General features: G+C 51.6%; 1 long non-coding RNA gene across 1 annotated transcript; it reads right to left on the reverse strand.

Moving 5' to 3' along the window:
* Positions 1 to 11,035: 11,035 nt before the first annotated feature.
* On the reverse strand, positions 11,036 to 13,450 carry LOC137859415 (uncharacterized). The gene is made up of 3 exons (XR_011098263.1): positions 13,281 to 13,450; positions 12,351 to 12,498; positions 11,036 to 11,791 (listed from the first exon to the last, which is right to left on the reverse strand). It is a non-coding gene; the product is annotated as an uncharacterized lncRNA (long non-coding RNA).
* Positions 13,451 to 14,833: the final 1,383 nt, after the last annotated feature.

Below are 14,833 nucleotides of genomic sequence, written 5' to 3' on the forward strand. Positions count from 1 at the left end.
GTGGCCCCAGAGCTGCGCTGTGCCAGAGATGCTCTTCTTCAGGAAACACCTCGGCATTCTCGGCACACCTTCCACCTCCAACATCTGCAGCTCTGTGTCTGTATGCTGGTAGGCACCAACTTTGCCACCTGTGCCTCGACGACCGCTGTCACCCACCTCCTGACCTGACCACCATCCTCGTGGCAAGCCACGCACAGGAGGTGTTTCACCAGCGATGATTTTGGTGGCTGCGAGGCTGAAGGAGTGACACCCTGCTTGCCACATGCCCCATGCCCCAGAGCTGAGCACGCTGCCCATGGAGACGATGCTGCTCAGCTGGGAATTGCTCCTCCATGGCATCTCCGCAGCAAAACCACCCCTGGGGGAGGCAAACCCCGTGCAGCTGAAGACACCGCTGCAGGGAAGCTTGAAGTAGAGACTGCTCTTTCCACACGGACAGTGACCATCTGGGCTCCTGGGGAGTGTCCACTCACTCCAGGAGCTCTGAGCTCTGCAATATATAATTGCAATATATATTGCAATTTTTATTATATTGTTCATATATTGTTTATTATTTATTGTAATATATGTTGTTTATTTGAACAAAGGCTTTGTCTGTGAGTGTCTGTACCACACCGGGTCAGGAAATGCCACAGCCCCGGGGAGCATTTAGCTGAGGAGCTGATTCCGTGGGCTCCAATTGCACTCCTGGAGCTACAGCTCTGCTGCCTGTCCTGGCTCCTCCAGCAGGACAAGGAGAACAGCTCAGCACCCTCCTCAGTGCCGCATGTTGCTGGTGTGCTGCATGGAGTCTGAAGGGGGGACTTGTGGAACACGAGGCGAACCATGCCCTGGGAGCCCGATGGCTCCCATCACAGTCCAAACGCTTCTTAAACTCCTGTCCCAGTGTGTGACCACCCTCTCAGTGAAGAACCTCTTCCTGATGTCCAGCCCAAACCTCCCCTGCCTCAGCTTGACCCCATTCCCTTGGGTCCTGTCACTGGTCACTAAAGAGAAGAGATCTCACTAAAGAGAGAGGGTTCAGTACTGGGGCCGGTTCTCTTTAATATCTTTATCGATGATCTGGGTGAGGGGATCGAGTGCACCCTCAGTAAGTTTGCAGATGACACCAAGTTAGGTGCTTGTGTCGATCTGCTCGAGGGTAGGAAGGCTCTGCAGGTGGATCTGGGTAGAGTGGAGCAATGGGCTGAGGCCAACTGTATGAAGTTCAACAAGGCCAAGTGCTGGGTCCTGCACCTGGGGCACAAGAACCCCAAGCAGAGCTACAGGCTGGGAGATGAGTGGTTGGAAAGCTGCCTGGCAGAGAAGGCCCTGGGAGTGATGGTGGTGGACAGTCGGCTGAATATGGGCCAGCGGTGTGCTCAGGTGGCCAAGAAGGCCAACGGCATCCTGGCTTGTATAAGTAACAGTATGGCCAGCAAGACTAGGGAAGTGATCGTCCCCCTGTACTCGGCTCTGGTGAGGCCGCACCTGGAGTAGTGTGTTTTAGTAGTGTGTAGTAGTAGTTTTGGGCCCCTCACTACAAGAAGGACATGGAGGTGCTCGAGCGAGTCCAGAGAAGGGTGACAAAGCTGGCGAGGAGTCTAGAGAACAAGTCCTACGAGGAGCGGCTGAGGGAGCTGGGCTTGTTCAGCCTGGAGAAAAGGAGGCTCAGGGGCGACCTTATCACTCTCTACAGGTACCTTAAAGGAGGCTGTAGCGAGGCGGGGTTTTGGTCTGTTCTCCCACGTGCCTGGTGACAGGATGAGGAGAAATGGGCTAAAGTTGCGCCAGGGCAGTTTTAGGTTGGATGTCAGGAAGAACTTCTTTCCCAAAAGGGTTGTGAGGCACTGGGATGGGCTGCCCAGGGAAGTGGTTGAGTCACCATGCCTGGAGGGCTTTAACAGATGTTTAGATGTTGAGCTTAGCGATATGGTTTAGCGGAGGACTTGCTAGTGTTAGGTCAGAGGTTGGACTCGATGATCTGGAGGTCTCTTCCAACCTAGACAATTCTGTGATTCTGTAAAAATTATTGACATTTTTCCTCACAGGCACGGCAGGAATGAACGTCCGGCAGCGCCGGGCACCTCCCCTCCCGCACAGCCTCGTCCCCATCCAGAAATGTCTCCTCCGAAGCACTGCGCTGTCATGGCACATGAGGAGCACAGCATCCACAGGCTCCATCACCCAAATTTCTCTCCGCAGACAGCGCTGGGGGCTCCCACAGGCCGTGCAAGAGGAGCCCGAGGAGCTCCGGCACTCGGGCAATGCCAGGGGTTGTGTGGGGACTGAGGGCAGGGCCGGGGGGCTGTGGCAGGGCGGGGGCGCGGGTGACAGCACAGAGGACGTGTCACAATGGGGGGACTGCTTTTAAGGCAGCCACAGGCAGCGCTGCTTCACTTTGTCCTGAGCCACTGGCGAGGTGAGTGAAGCAGCGGGGGGAAGGCTGGGCCGGGCCAGGGCCGGGGCACAAACACCAGCCCCCCGAGGGCTGCTGAGCCTGCAGCGAGGGCCCAGCCATTCTGGGCAGGGCTCGTGGCTGTCACCGCCAGCCCTGGGGGTCTGCGGCTCCTGCCCCGGCTCCCTCGGCCGCCAGCCAGCTCCCACCCAGCCCCACTGACCCCCTTCTCTCTCAACTCTTGCAGACCATGGTTTCGGAACTCTTCTTTGCGTTGACTTTCCTGGGCCTAATTCAGAGCCCAGCGAAAGTTGGCGATGAACTGGATGCGCCTACAACCGCGCGCATGCAGCAGCGTGCAGAGGAGCTGCAGGCTCGCATGGTGCAGCTGCTGCTGGAAATCGAGCAGATTGAGCAGGAGCACGGCGGGGCGCGTGTGGGAACCCTGCTCCTGTCGCTGCTGCAGCAGTGGCAGTTCTGGGTCGTGACTGGAGAGATCGTCCTGTTCTTTGTGCTCTGCCGCATGCTCATGAAATTCTGCCGTGAGCAGCGCAGTGCAACCAGGAAAGGCATCTCTGGAAGAAAGGACGATGACGACTCCGAGGAAAACCCCAACGACATTCTGGGTGCCCAGAACGCCTCCAATGAAAGCCTCTCCGTCGAGCTCATGCTTGGGGTCAAGCAGGGCGACTCGGACACCTACCTGACCTTCGAGTAGTCAGAGGCCAGCGTTCCCAGCAGCACGAGGTGGCCCCAGAGCTGCGCTGTGCCAGAGATGCTCTTCTTCAGGAAACACCTCGGCATTCTCGGCACACCTTCCACCTCCAACATCTGCAGCTCTGTGTCTGTATGCTGGTAGGCACCAACTTTGCCACCTGTGCCTCGACGACCGCTGTCACCCACCTCCTGACCTGACCACCATCCTCGTGGCAAGCCACGCACAGGAGGTGTTTCACCAGCGATGATTTTGGTGGCTGCGAGGCTGAAGGAGTGACACCCTGCTTGCCACATGCCCCATGCCCCAGAGCTGAGCACGCTGCCCATGGAGACGATGCTGCTCAGCTGGGAATTGCTCCTCCATGGCATCTCCGCAGCAAAACCACCCCTGGGGGAGGCAAACCCCGTGCAGCTGAAGACACCGCTGCAGGGAAGCTTGAAGTAGAGACTGCTCTTTCCACACGGACAGTGACCATCTGTTGCTCCTGGAGAGTGTCCACTCACTCCAGGAGCTCTGAGCTCTGCAATATATAATTGCAATATATATTGCAATTTTTATTATATTGTTCATATATTGTTTATTATTTATTGTAATATATGTTGTTTATTTGAACAAAGGCTTTGTCTGTGAGTGTCTGTACCACACCGGGTCAGGAAATGCCACAGCCCCGGGGAGCATTTAGCTGAGGAGCTGATTCCGTGGGCTCCAATTGCACTCCTGGAGCTACAGCTCTGCTGCCTGTCCTGGCTCCTCCAGCAGGACAAGGAGAACAGCTCAGCACCCTCCTCAGTGCCGCATGTTGCTGGTGTGCTGCATGGAGTCTGAAGGGGGGACTTGTGGAACACGAGGCGAACCATGCCCTGGGAGCCCGATGGCTCCCATCACAGTCCAAACGCTTCTTAAACTCCTGTCCCAGTGTGTGACCACCCTCTCAGTGAAGAACCTCTTCCTGATGTCCAGCCCAAACCTCCCCTGCCTCAGCTTGACCCCATTCCCTTGGGTCCTGTCACTGGTCACTAAAGAGAAGAGATCTCACTAAAGAGAGAGGGTTCAGTACTGGGGCCGGTTCTCTTTAATATCTTTATCGATGATCTGGGTGAGGGGATCGAGTGCACCCTCAGTAAGTTTGCAGATGACACCAAGTTAGGTGCTTTTGTCGATCTGCTCGAGGGTAGGAAGGCTCTGCAGGTGGATCTGGGTAGAGTGGAGCAATGGGCTGAGGCCAACTGTATGAAGTTCAACAAGGCCAAGTGCTGGGTCCTGCACCTGGGGCACAAGAACCCCAAGCAGAGCTACAGGCTGGGAGATGAGTGGTTGGAAAGCTGCCTGGCAGAGAAGGCCCTGGGAGTGATGGTGGTGGACAGTCGGCTGAATATGGGCCAGCGGTGTGCTCAGGTGGCCAAGAAGGCCAACGGCATCCTGGCTTGTATAAGTAACAGTATGGCCAGCAAGACTAGGGAAGTGATCGTCCCCCTGTACTCGGCTCTGGTGAGGCCGCACCTGGAGTAGTGTGTTTTAGTAGTGTGTAGTAGTAGTTTTGGGCCCCTCACTACAAGAAGGACATGGAGGTGCTCGAGCGAGTCCAGAGAAGGGTGACAAAGCTGGCGAGGAGTCTAGAGAACAAGTCCTACGAGGAGCGGCTGAGGGAGCTGGGCTTGTTCAGCCTGGAGAAAAGGAGGCTCAGGGGCGACCTTATCACTCTCTACAGGTACCTTAAAGGAGGCTGTAGCGAGGCGGGGTTTTGGTCTGTTCTCCCACGTGCCTGGTGACAGGATGAGGAGAAATGGGCTAAAGTTGCGCCAGGGCAGTTTTAGGTTGGATGTCAGGAAGAACTTCTTTCCCAAAAGGGTTGTGAGGCACTGGGATGGGCTGCCCAGGGAAGTGGTTGAGTCACCATCCCTGGAGGGCTTTAACAGATGTTTAGATGTTGAGCTTAGCGATATGGTTTAGCGGAGGACTTGCTAGTGTTAGGTCAGAGGTTGGACTCGATGATCTGGAGGTCTCTTCCAACCTAGACAATTCTGTGATTCTGTAAAAATTATTGACATTTTTCCTCACAGGCACGGCAGGAATGAACGTCCGGCAGCGCCGGGCACCTCCCCTCCCGCACAGCCTCGTCCCCATCCAGAAATGTCTCCTCCGAAGCACTGCGCTGTCATGGCACATGAGGAGCACAGCATCCACAGGCTCCATCACCCAAATTTCTCTCCGCAGACAGCGCTGGGGGCTCCCACAGGCCGTGCAAGGGGAGCCCGAGGAGCTCCGGCACTCGGGCAATGCCAGGGGTTGTGTGGGGACTGAGGGCAGGGCCGGGGGGCTGTGGCAGGGCGGGGGCGCGGGTGACAGCACAGAGGACATGTCACAATGGGGGGACTGCTTTTAAGGCAGCCACAGGCAGCGCTGCTTCACTTTGTCCTGAGCCACTGGCGAGGTGAGTGAAGCAGCGGGGGGAAGGCTGGGCCGGGCCAGGGCCGGGGCACAAACACCAGCCCCCCGAGGGCTGCTGAGCCTGCAGCGAGGGCCCAGCCATTCTGGGCAGGGCTCGTGGCTGTCACCGCCAGCCCTGGGGGTCTGCGGCTCCTGCCCCGGCTCCCTCGGCCGCCAGCCAGCTCCCACCCAGCCCCACTGACCCCCTTCTCTCTCAACTCTTGCAGACCATGGTTTCGGAACTCTTCTTTGCGTTGACTTTCCTGGGCCTAATTCAGAGCCCAGCGAAAGTTGGCGATGAACTGGATGCGCCTACAACCGCGCGCATGCAGCAGCGTGCAGAGGAGCTGCAGGCTCGCATGGTGCAGCTGCTGCTGGAAATCGAGCAGATTGAGCAGGAGCACGGCGGGGCGCGTGTGGGAACCCTGCTCCTGTCGCTGCTGCAGCAGTGGCAGTTCTGGGTCGTGACTGGAGAGATCGTCCTGTTCTTTGTGCTCTGCCGCATGCTCATGAAATTCTGCCGTGAGCAGCGCAGTGCAACCAGGAAAGGCATCTCTGGAAGAAAGGACGATGACGACTCCGAGGAAAACCCCAACGACATTCTGGGTGCCCAGAACGCCTCCAATGAAAGCCTCTCCGTCGAGCTCATGCTTGGGGTCAAGCAGGGCGACTCGGACACCTACCTGACCTTCGAGTAGTCAGAGGCCAGCGTTCCCAGCAGCACGAGGTGGCCCCAGAGCTGCGCTGTGCCAGAGATGCTCTTCTTCAGGAAACACCTCGGCATTCTCGGCACACCTTCCACCTCCAACATCTGCAGCTCTGTGTCTGTATGCTGGTAGGCACCAACTTTGCCACCTGTGCCTCGACGACCGCTGTCACCCACCTCCTGACCTGACCACCATCCTCGTGGCAAGCCACGCACAGGAGGTGTTTCACCAGCGATGATTTTGGTGGCTGCGAGGCTGAAGGAGTGACACCCTGCTTGCCACATGCCCCATGCCCCAGAGCTGAGCACGCTGCCCATGGAGACGATGCTGCTCAGCTGGGAATTGCTCCTCCATGGCATCTCCGCAGCAAAACCACCCCTGGGGGAGGCAAACCCCGTGCAGCTGAAGACACCGCTGCAGGGAAGCTTGAAGTAGAGACTGCTCTTTCCACACGGACAGTGACCATCTGGGCTCCTGGGGAGTGTCCACTCACTCCAGGAGCTCTGAGCTCTGCAATATATAATTGCAATATATATTGCAATTTTTATTATATTGTTCATATATTGTTTATTATTTATTGTAATATATGTTGTTTATTTGAACAAAGGCTTTGTCTGTGAGTGTCTGTACCACACCGGGTCAGGAAATGCCACAGCCCCGGGGAGCATTTAGCTGAGGAGCTGATTCCGTGGGCTCCAATTGCACTCCTGGAGCTACAGCTCTGCTGCCTGTCCTGGCTCCTCCAGCAGGACAAGGAGAACAGCTCAGCACCCTCCTCAGTGCCGCATGTTGCTGGTGTGCTGCATGGAGTCTGAAGGGGGGACTTGTGGAACACGAGGCGAACCATGCCTTGGGAGCCCGATGGCTCCCATCACAGTCCAAACGCTTCTTAAACTCCTGTCCCAGTGTGTGACCACCCTCTCAGTGAAGAACCTCTTCCTGATGTCCAGCCCAAACCTCCCCTGCCTCAGCTTGACCCCATTCCCTTGGGTCCTGTCACTGGTCACTAAAGAGAAGAGATCTCACTAAAGAGAGAGGGTTCAGTACTGGGGCCGGTTCTCTTTAATATCTTTATCGATGATCTGGGTGAGGGGATCGAGTGCACCCTCAGTAAGTTTGCAGATGACACCAAGTTAGGTGCTTTTGTCGATCTGCTCGAGGGTAGGAAGGCTCTGCAGGTGGATCTGGGTAGAGTGGAGCAATGGGCTGAGGCCAACTGTATGAAGTTCAACAAGGCCAAGTGCTGGGTCCTGCACCTGGGGCACAAGAACCCCAAGCAGAGCTACAGGCTGGGAGATGAGTGGTTGGAAAGCTGCCTGGCAGAGAAGGCCCTGGGAGTGATGGTGGTGGACAGTCGGCTGAATATGGGCCAGCGGTGTGCTCAGGTGGCCAAGAAGGCCAACGGCATCCTGGCTTGTATAAGTAACAGTATGGCCAGCAAGACTAGGGAAGTGATCGTCCCCCTGTACTCGGCTCTGGTGAGGCCGCACCTGGAGTAGTGTGTTTTAGTAGTGTGTAGTAGTAGTTTTGGGCCCCTCACTACAAGAAGGACATGGAGGTGCTCGAGCGAGTCCAGAGAAGGGTGACAAAGCTGGCGAGGAGTCTAGAGAACAAGTCCTACGAGGAGCGGCTGAGGGAGCTGGGCTTGTTCAGCCTGGAGAAAAGGAGGCTCAGGGGCGACCTTATCACTCTCTACAGGTACCTTAAAGGAGGCTGTAGCGAGGCGGGGTTTTGGTCTGTTCTCCCACGTGCCTGGTGACAGGATGAGGAGAAATGGGCTAAAGTTGCGCCAGGGCAGTTTTAGGTTGGATGTCAGGAAGAACTTCTTTCCCAAAAGGGTTGTGAGGCACTGGGATGGGCTGCCCAGGGAAGTGGTTGAGTCACCATCCCTGGAGGGCTTTAACAGATGTTTAGATGTTGAGCTTAGCGATATGGTTTAGCGGAGGACTTGCTAGTGTTAGGTCAGAGGTTGGACTCGATGATCTGGAGGTCTCTTCCAACCTAGACAATTCTGTGATTCTGTAAAAATTATTGACATTTTTCCTCACAGGCACGGCAGGAATGAACGTCCGGCAGCGCCGGGCACCTCCCCTCCCGCACAGCCTCGTCCCCATCCAGAAATGTCTCCTCCGAAGCACTGCGCTGTCATGGCACATGAGGAGCACAGCATCCACAGGCTCCATCACCCAAATTTCTCTCCGCAGACAGCGCTGGGGGCTCCCACAGGCCGTGCAAGGGGAGCCCGAGGAGCTCCGGCACTCGGGCAATGCCAGGGGTTGTGTGGGGACTGAGGGCAGGGCCGGGGGGCTGTGGCAGGGCGGGGGCGCGGGTGACAGCACAGAGGACATGTCACAATGGGGGGACTGCTTTTAAGGCAGCCACAGGCAGCGCTGCTTCACTTTGTCCTGAGCCACTGGCGAGGTGAGTGAAGCAGCGGGGGGAAGGCTGGGCCGGGCCAGGGCCGGGGCACAAACACCAGCCCCCCGAGGGCTGCTGAGCCTGCAGCGAGGGCCCAGCCATTCTGGGCAGGGCTCGTGGCTGTCACCGCCAGCCCTGGGGGTCTGCGGCTCCTGCCCCGGCTCCCTCGGCCGCCAGCCAGCTCCCACCCAGCCCCACTGACCCCCTTCTCTCTCAACTCTTGCAGACCATGGTTTCGGAACTCTTCTTTGCGTTGACTTTCCTGGGCCTAATTCAGAGCCCAGCGAAAGTTGGCGATGAACTGGATGCGCCTACAACCGCGCGCATGCAGCAGCGTGCAGAGGAGCTGCAGGCTCGCATGGTGCAGCTGCTGCTGGAAATCGAGCAGATTGAGCAGGAGCACGGCGGGGCGCGTGTGGGAACCCTGCTCCTGTCGCTGCTGCAGCAGTGGCAGTTCTGGGTCGTGACTGGAGAGATCGTCCTGTTCTTTGTGCTCTGCCGCATGCTCATGAAATTCTGCCGTGAGCAGCGCAGTGCAACCAGGAAAGGCATCTCTGGAAGAAAGGACGATGACGACTCCGAGGAAAACCCCAATGACATTCTGGATGCCCAGAACGCCTCCAATGAAAGCCTCTCCGTCGAGCTCATGCTTGGGGTCAAGCAGGGCGACTCGGACACCTACCTGACCTTCGAGTAGTCAGAGGCCAGCGTTCCCAGCAGCACGAGGTGGCCCCAGAGCTGCGCTGTGCCAGAGATGCTCTTCTTCAGGAAACACCTCGGCATTCTCGGCACACCTTCCACCTCCAACATCTGCAGCTCTGTGTCTGTATGCTGGTAGGCACCAACTTTGCCACCTGTGCCTCGACAACCACTGTCACCCACCTCCTGACCTGACCACCATCCTCGTGGCAAGCCACGCACAGGAGGTGTTTCACCAGCGATGATTTTGGTGGCTGCGAGGCTGAAGGAGTGACACCCTGCTTGCCACATGCCCCATGCCCCAGAGCTGAGCACGCTGCCCATGGAGACGATGCTGCTCAGCTGGGAATTGCTCCTCCATGGCATCTCCGCAGCAAAACCACCCCTGGGGGAGGCAAACCCCGTGCAGCTGAAGACACCGCTGCAGGGAAGCTTGAAGTAGAGACTGCTCTTTCCACACGGACAGTGACCATCTGGGCTCCTGGGGAGTGTCCACTCACTCCAGGAGCTCTGAGCTCTGCAATATATAATTGCAATATATATTGCAATTTTTATTATATTGTTTATATGTTGTTTATTATTTATTGTAATATATGTTGTTTATTTGAACAAAGGCTTTGTCTGTGAGTGTCTGTACCACACCGGGTCAGGAAATGCCACAGCCCCGGGGAGCATTTAGCTGAGGAGCTGATTCCGTGGGCTCCAATTGCACTCCTGGAGCTACAGCTCTGCTGCCTGTCCTGGCTTCTCCAGGAGGGCAAGGAGAACAGCTCAGCACCCTCCTCAGTGCCGCGTGTTGCCAGTGTGCTGCATGGAGTCTGAAGGGGGGACTTGTGGAACACGAGGCGAACCATGCCCTGGGAGACCAACAGCTCCCATCACAGTCCAAACGCTTCTTAAACTCCTGTCCCAGTGTGTGACCACCCTCTCGGTGAAGAACCTCTTCCCGATGTCCAGCCCGAACCTCCCCTGCCTCAGCTTGACCCCATTCCCTTGGGTCCTGTCACTGGTCACTAAAGAGAAGAGATCTCACTAAAGAGAGAGGGTTCAGTACTGGGGCCGGTTCTCTTTAATATCTTTATCGATGATCTGGGTGAGGGGATCGAGTGCACCCTCAGTAAGTCTGCAGATGACACCAAGTTAGGTGCGTGTGTCGATCTGCTCGAGGGTAGGAAGGCTCTGCAGGAGGATCTGGGTAGACTGGAGCAATGGGCTGAGGCCAACTGTATGAAGTTCAACAAGGCCAAGTGCTGGGTCCTGCACCTGGGGCACAACAACCCCAAGCAGAGCTACAGGCTGGGAGATGAGTGGTTGGAAAGCTGCCTGGCAGAGAAGGACCTGGGAGTGATGGTGGACAGTCGGCTGAATATGAGCCAGCAGTGTGCTCAGGTGGCCAAGAAGGCCAACGGCATCCTGGCTTGTATCAGAAGCAGTGTGACCAGCAGGGCGAGGGAAGTGATCGTCCCCCTGTACTCGGCTCTGGTGAGGCCGCACCTCGAGTACTGTGTTCAGTTTTGGGCCCCTCGCTACAAGAAGGACATGGAGGTACTCAAGCAAGTGCAGCGACATTGTGGTACAGAGGTATAATTTCAGTTCACACTAGAAGACATTCTTCTCACTACAGTTAAGACCCACAAAGTGCCAAAAAAAAATAAAAATAAAAAAATCACACACACATACACACCAAAAAAAAAAAAAAAGTAATGTATTTTCAAATTAGTTTTACGTGTTGGCATTATTTACTTGTCTGATCTTGCATTCAGGGCTTGATTTATGTGGAGGGGAACATGTAATGCCATGCAAGGTTGTTTGGTTGTATGACTGAGAACAGAACTTTTGAACAGAACAGTTTTTGAACAGTTTGAACTGTTTGTATAGAAGTGAAATACAGAAGGGTACACTATCCCCAAGGGAAACGTAGAAAACTGCCTGTTGCTTCTTAGTTTTAGTTTTCCCTTAAAAGGTGTAAGCATCTGTTAAAGTGTATGAAAAGGTGTAATCAGCTGTTTGAGTACAATTCTTACATATACATTAACATTTTCTTCTACAGTTTCCAACTTGGAGTGCAACACTTTTCATCATACTCTTAGATCAGGACTCTGATTCTAACCATGGTTCCTAGTGCAGGGAACTTTTCCAGACAAGAGAGAAGCAAACCAGTCCTCCCTGCGTTGAATGAGATGGAGATAGCAAACAAATGTAAAAGAAGAAAATAAACCTGTGGGAATGTTTTCCAAGAATTGTCATAGTCCAAAAGCTTTTAATTGGTTCAATCCCTGAAAGTTAATTAGTGTAAACTCAGTTTGCATCACTGAACTTGAAGCAGTAGGATAGACTTGCACCATTGCAGAGCCTCAGTCACGGATTAAATTACCATTACCTCTAACTCTATGCAAGAACGAAAGAGAAAAGCACACCTTTTGACTTTGTCAGCTAATGGCAGACCTAGAGAGAAAAAAAAAAAAAAGTTGTTATTTAAAAAGTAACGTTGTTTTAAGGCATTTCACCACATCTGTGGTAGTAAGCAGACAACAAATGAAAGGGAAGAGGAAACAGTAGAAGGTACTTGCATGGCCTTAATTCATGTGGCAATTGACAATAAGAACAACTTGCAATGATTTCAAAGTGCCTTCCACCATTCAACCTTGGGACTCTCAGGACCAGGACAGACTCTGGGGACCAGATATTCTCCCCATCTCCCTGCCACACATAACTCTCCTACCTCTCAACATATTTGTGCATGATGTGCTTTAGGATTTCTTTAACCTTTGACAAAACCTGAAGTGCATTCTGGAGACATACCAAGAAGAACGTGCTCGTCTGAACATCCCAAGGATAGTCGAAGCTTTGGAAGGCTACCAATGTTTACGGCTTTAGCTTAAGCCGTAGGCAGGCAAATCATTCTTTTTTTTTTTTTTTTTCCCCCCTTCTTCTTCTTCTTCTTCCCTGTCAAAGCATCCGTATTGTGCAAACTCCTCATGCACTTCTAACATAAAATACCTACAGGATACCTCAGGCACACCAAAAGGCCATGGCCCTGTCCAAGACCTGCGAGGATTCACATTGCCTTCAGGCAGACCTCCACATGGGATGGCACCAGGCACGTGCAGTCCCTGAGAGTTCGATTCAGATTTGATTTCCCTTTGGTTCTCCTAAAATGTGATAGAAACCTCCACATGAACTCTTAGGGAAGCACCCATTCAAAAGAGACAGAAACACAAAATGAGGGTCAATCTAAAGAATTGCATTAGAAATAGAAATTGCCTATATGATATCTATTTTCAGACCTAAATATGCACATTCTTTTCTTGTTTGCAGTACATATCTAATGCTTTTGGGTTGCAAACAACTTCTATGCATTGGAACTTGACATAAAAATAACATAAGGAGAGTCACAGATAATTTTGCCATCTCTACAGAGAATATATATATATTTTTTGCACTTGACAGAAACTAAGAAGTGTTAGCAATATAAATAAATGACTTAAAAATTATGACCTTTCCTATTGAACTATAAGAAGGAAAAAAAAAAAAAAAAAGAAAAAAGAAAATGAATAGATTTTTACCGTTGTCTGAGTATGAGGTTTGTTTAGAAGTATTTTTTCTGGGTTTAAATATATTATGCCTTTATTCTCTCTTTATAGGTCTCCAAGGATCTCAGAGACCATTACCTCAGAAATTATCCCAAAGTTATCAACTGTCAAGGAAAACCTCAGCAAATACCATAAAATTATGTCCCCAAAAAAGTTTTTAACAACTGGAGTTCTGACCTTCTCAACTTCTTTCCCCTTGTTTACAAGGCCTAAACGTTCAACATTAATAGGCTGCCACTTGAGACTGGGTAAAAGTAACTTATTTGCAGATACGTTAAACTCCACTATTGCTTTGTGTACTAAGCTTGTAGTTACAGCAAGATGGTGAAGTATCTACCCACCTTAAAGCAGAAACCATGTACTGCTTGAAAGAATAAAAAGAACCTTCCTTCTTAAAGGTTGGTCTTCTTAACAAAAACACGTTTAAACTTCCTCCTCATTCCCAAGACTCTTTCCCAGACTTAGTTGCCCCCCAAAGCTTCTTCCCAGAAACTTTCTCCTACCAAAGGCCTATCCCATGTCTCTTCTGTTGTTGAAGGGTCTAATGGGATCCACCTGCACCACTGAGTCAACTGTGATTAATCTGCAGTTAACTGCAGGGTCTCAACACCTCCGATGTGTTGGTAACAGGATAATCCTTATTCCCTGATGATACTAGGGGAGAAAATAGTAGTAATACTAATAAAAGAAAAGTAAAATAAAATAACATAGCATAAAATATTTTAGGAAGGAAGGAAATTTTATATATTTGCTAGACTTGGACTTAACATGTATCCTTTTCAAGCCTTGATAAACCAAGACGTGTATTTTCTAACTCTTATCCCATGTCGCAGAGCTGGTATAAATCTCAGAATGATGTTTGTCATTTTGGGAGAGTTTTTTTCACTTGCTGTGTTGATGAATAGTTCAGATTTTATATCATCATTGCCTTTTAGCAATATAAATTTCAATTTGGCTTCAGCAAGATCTTAATATAAGTATGTGATTAGAGAAGGAGTCTGAATTAAATTGCTGTAGTTAAGTTTTATGTGCATTAAATGTATGTACTCCAAGCACTCTTCTCCAGTGTTGCTTACAACCCTCTTTTCTTTGAAGCATGGTTTATTCTTAGAAAACTCAAGCTGCTCCTAAAATTCTGCTCCCAGTAAGAGACAAATTAGATAAAAGCAACTTATTGAGAGAAGAGAGCTTACAGAACTCATGCAAATAGACATAGAGTGCTGCTTGACAGCCTTCTATGCTATTTTTTTTGTAAGAATTATCCAATACCCAGACATATAACAGATAAAATTTCACTTTTCCAAGATATCTGTACTGCATCTTCCCAACACCAAAAGTTGGAAGGATTGTGAGGGCTATGGGAATACTGCAAATTTATTTTGGCACTGCCTAGTGCTTCAAACATCCTGGAAATCAGCACTGGATATGTTCTCATAGTCTAGATGTAAATTAGCCATATGTGCATTAGTGGCGTTATTTACAGATTGAATTGTGCAACTATACTTAGGGCCTTAGATAAATTATTTGTATATTGGGTCCAATTTTTGCTGTCATTTACAGTAATATAAATCTAGGATCACTCCACTGAAGTCAGTGGGGTAATTATTTTGAACTTTCTCCAGTATGACTGAGAGCAGAATTTAGCTTCTGATTATCATTTGCAGCTCTGAAGCCTTTTTCCCTACACTAGAAGTCTACTGAGAAGTCTACTCTGTCAGTTGTGTTCACTATTGCTTTAGAAATGTGCTCAGAGACTTTATCTCAGTCTGAAAGCAGAGCCATGCCGTCAGATTTAGTTCTTTTTGGAGTAAATAAAAATGAAAATTGTTACCCTGTTTTACAATCTCTTGTTGGATATATACCTTTGTCTTCTTTGTTTCTAATACAGGAATTT

The sequence above is a fragment of the Anas acuta genome, chromosome 7 (genome assembly GCF_963932015.1).
Source record: "Anas acuta chromosome 7, bAnaAcu1.1, whole genome shotgun sequence".
NCBI lineage: Eukaryota > Metazoa > Chordata > Aves > Anseriformes > Anatidae > Anas > Anas acuta.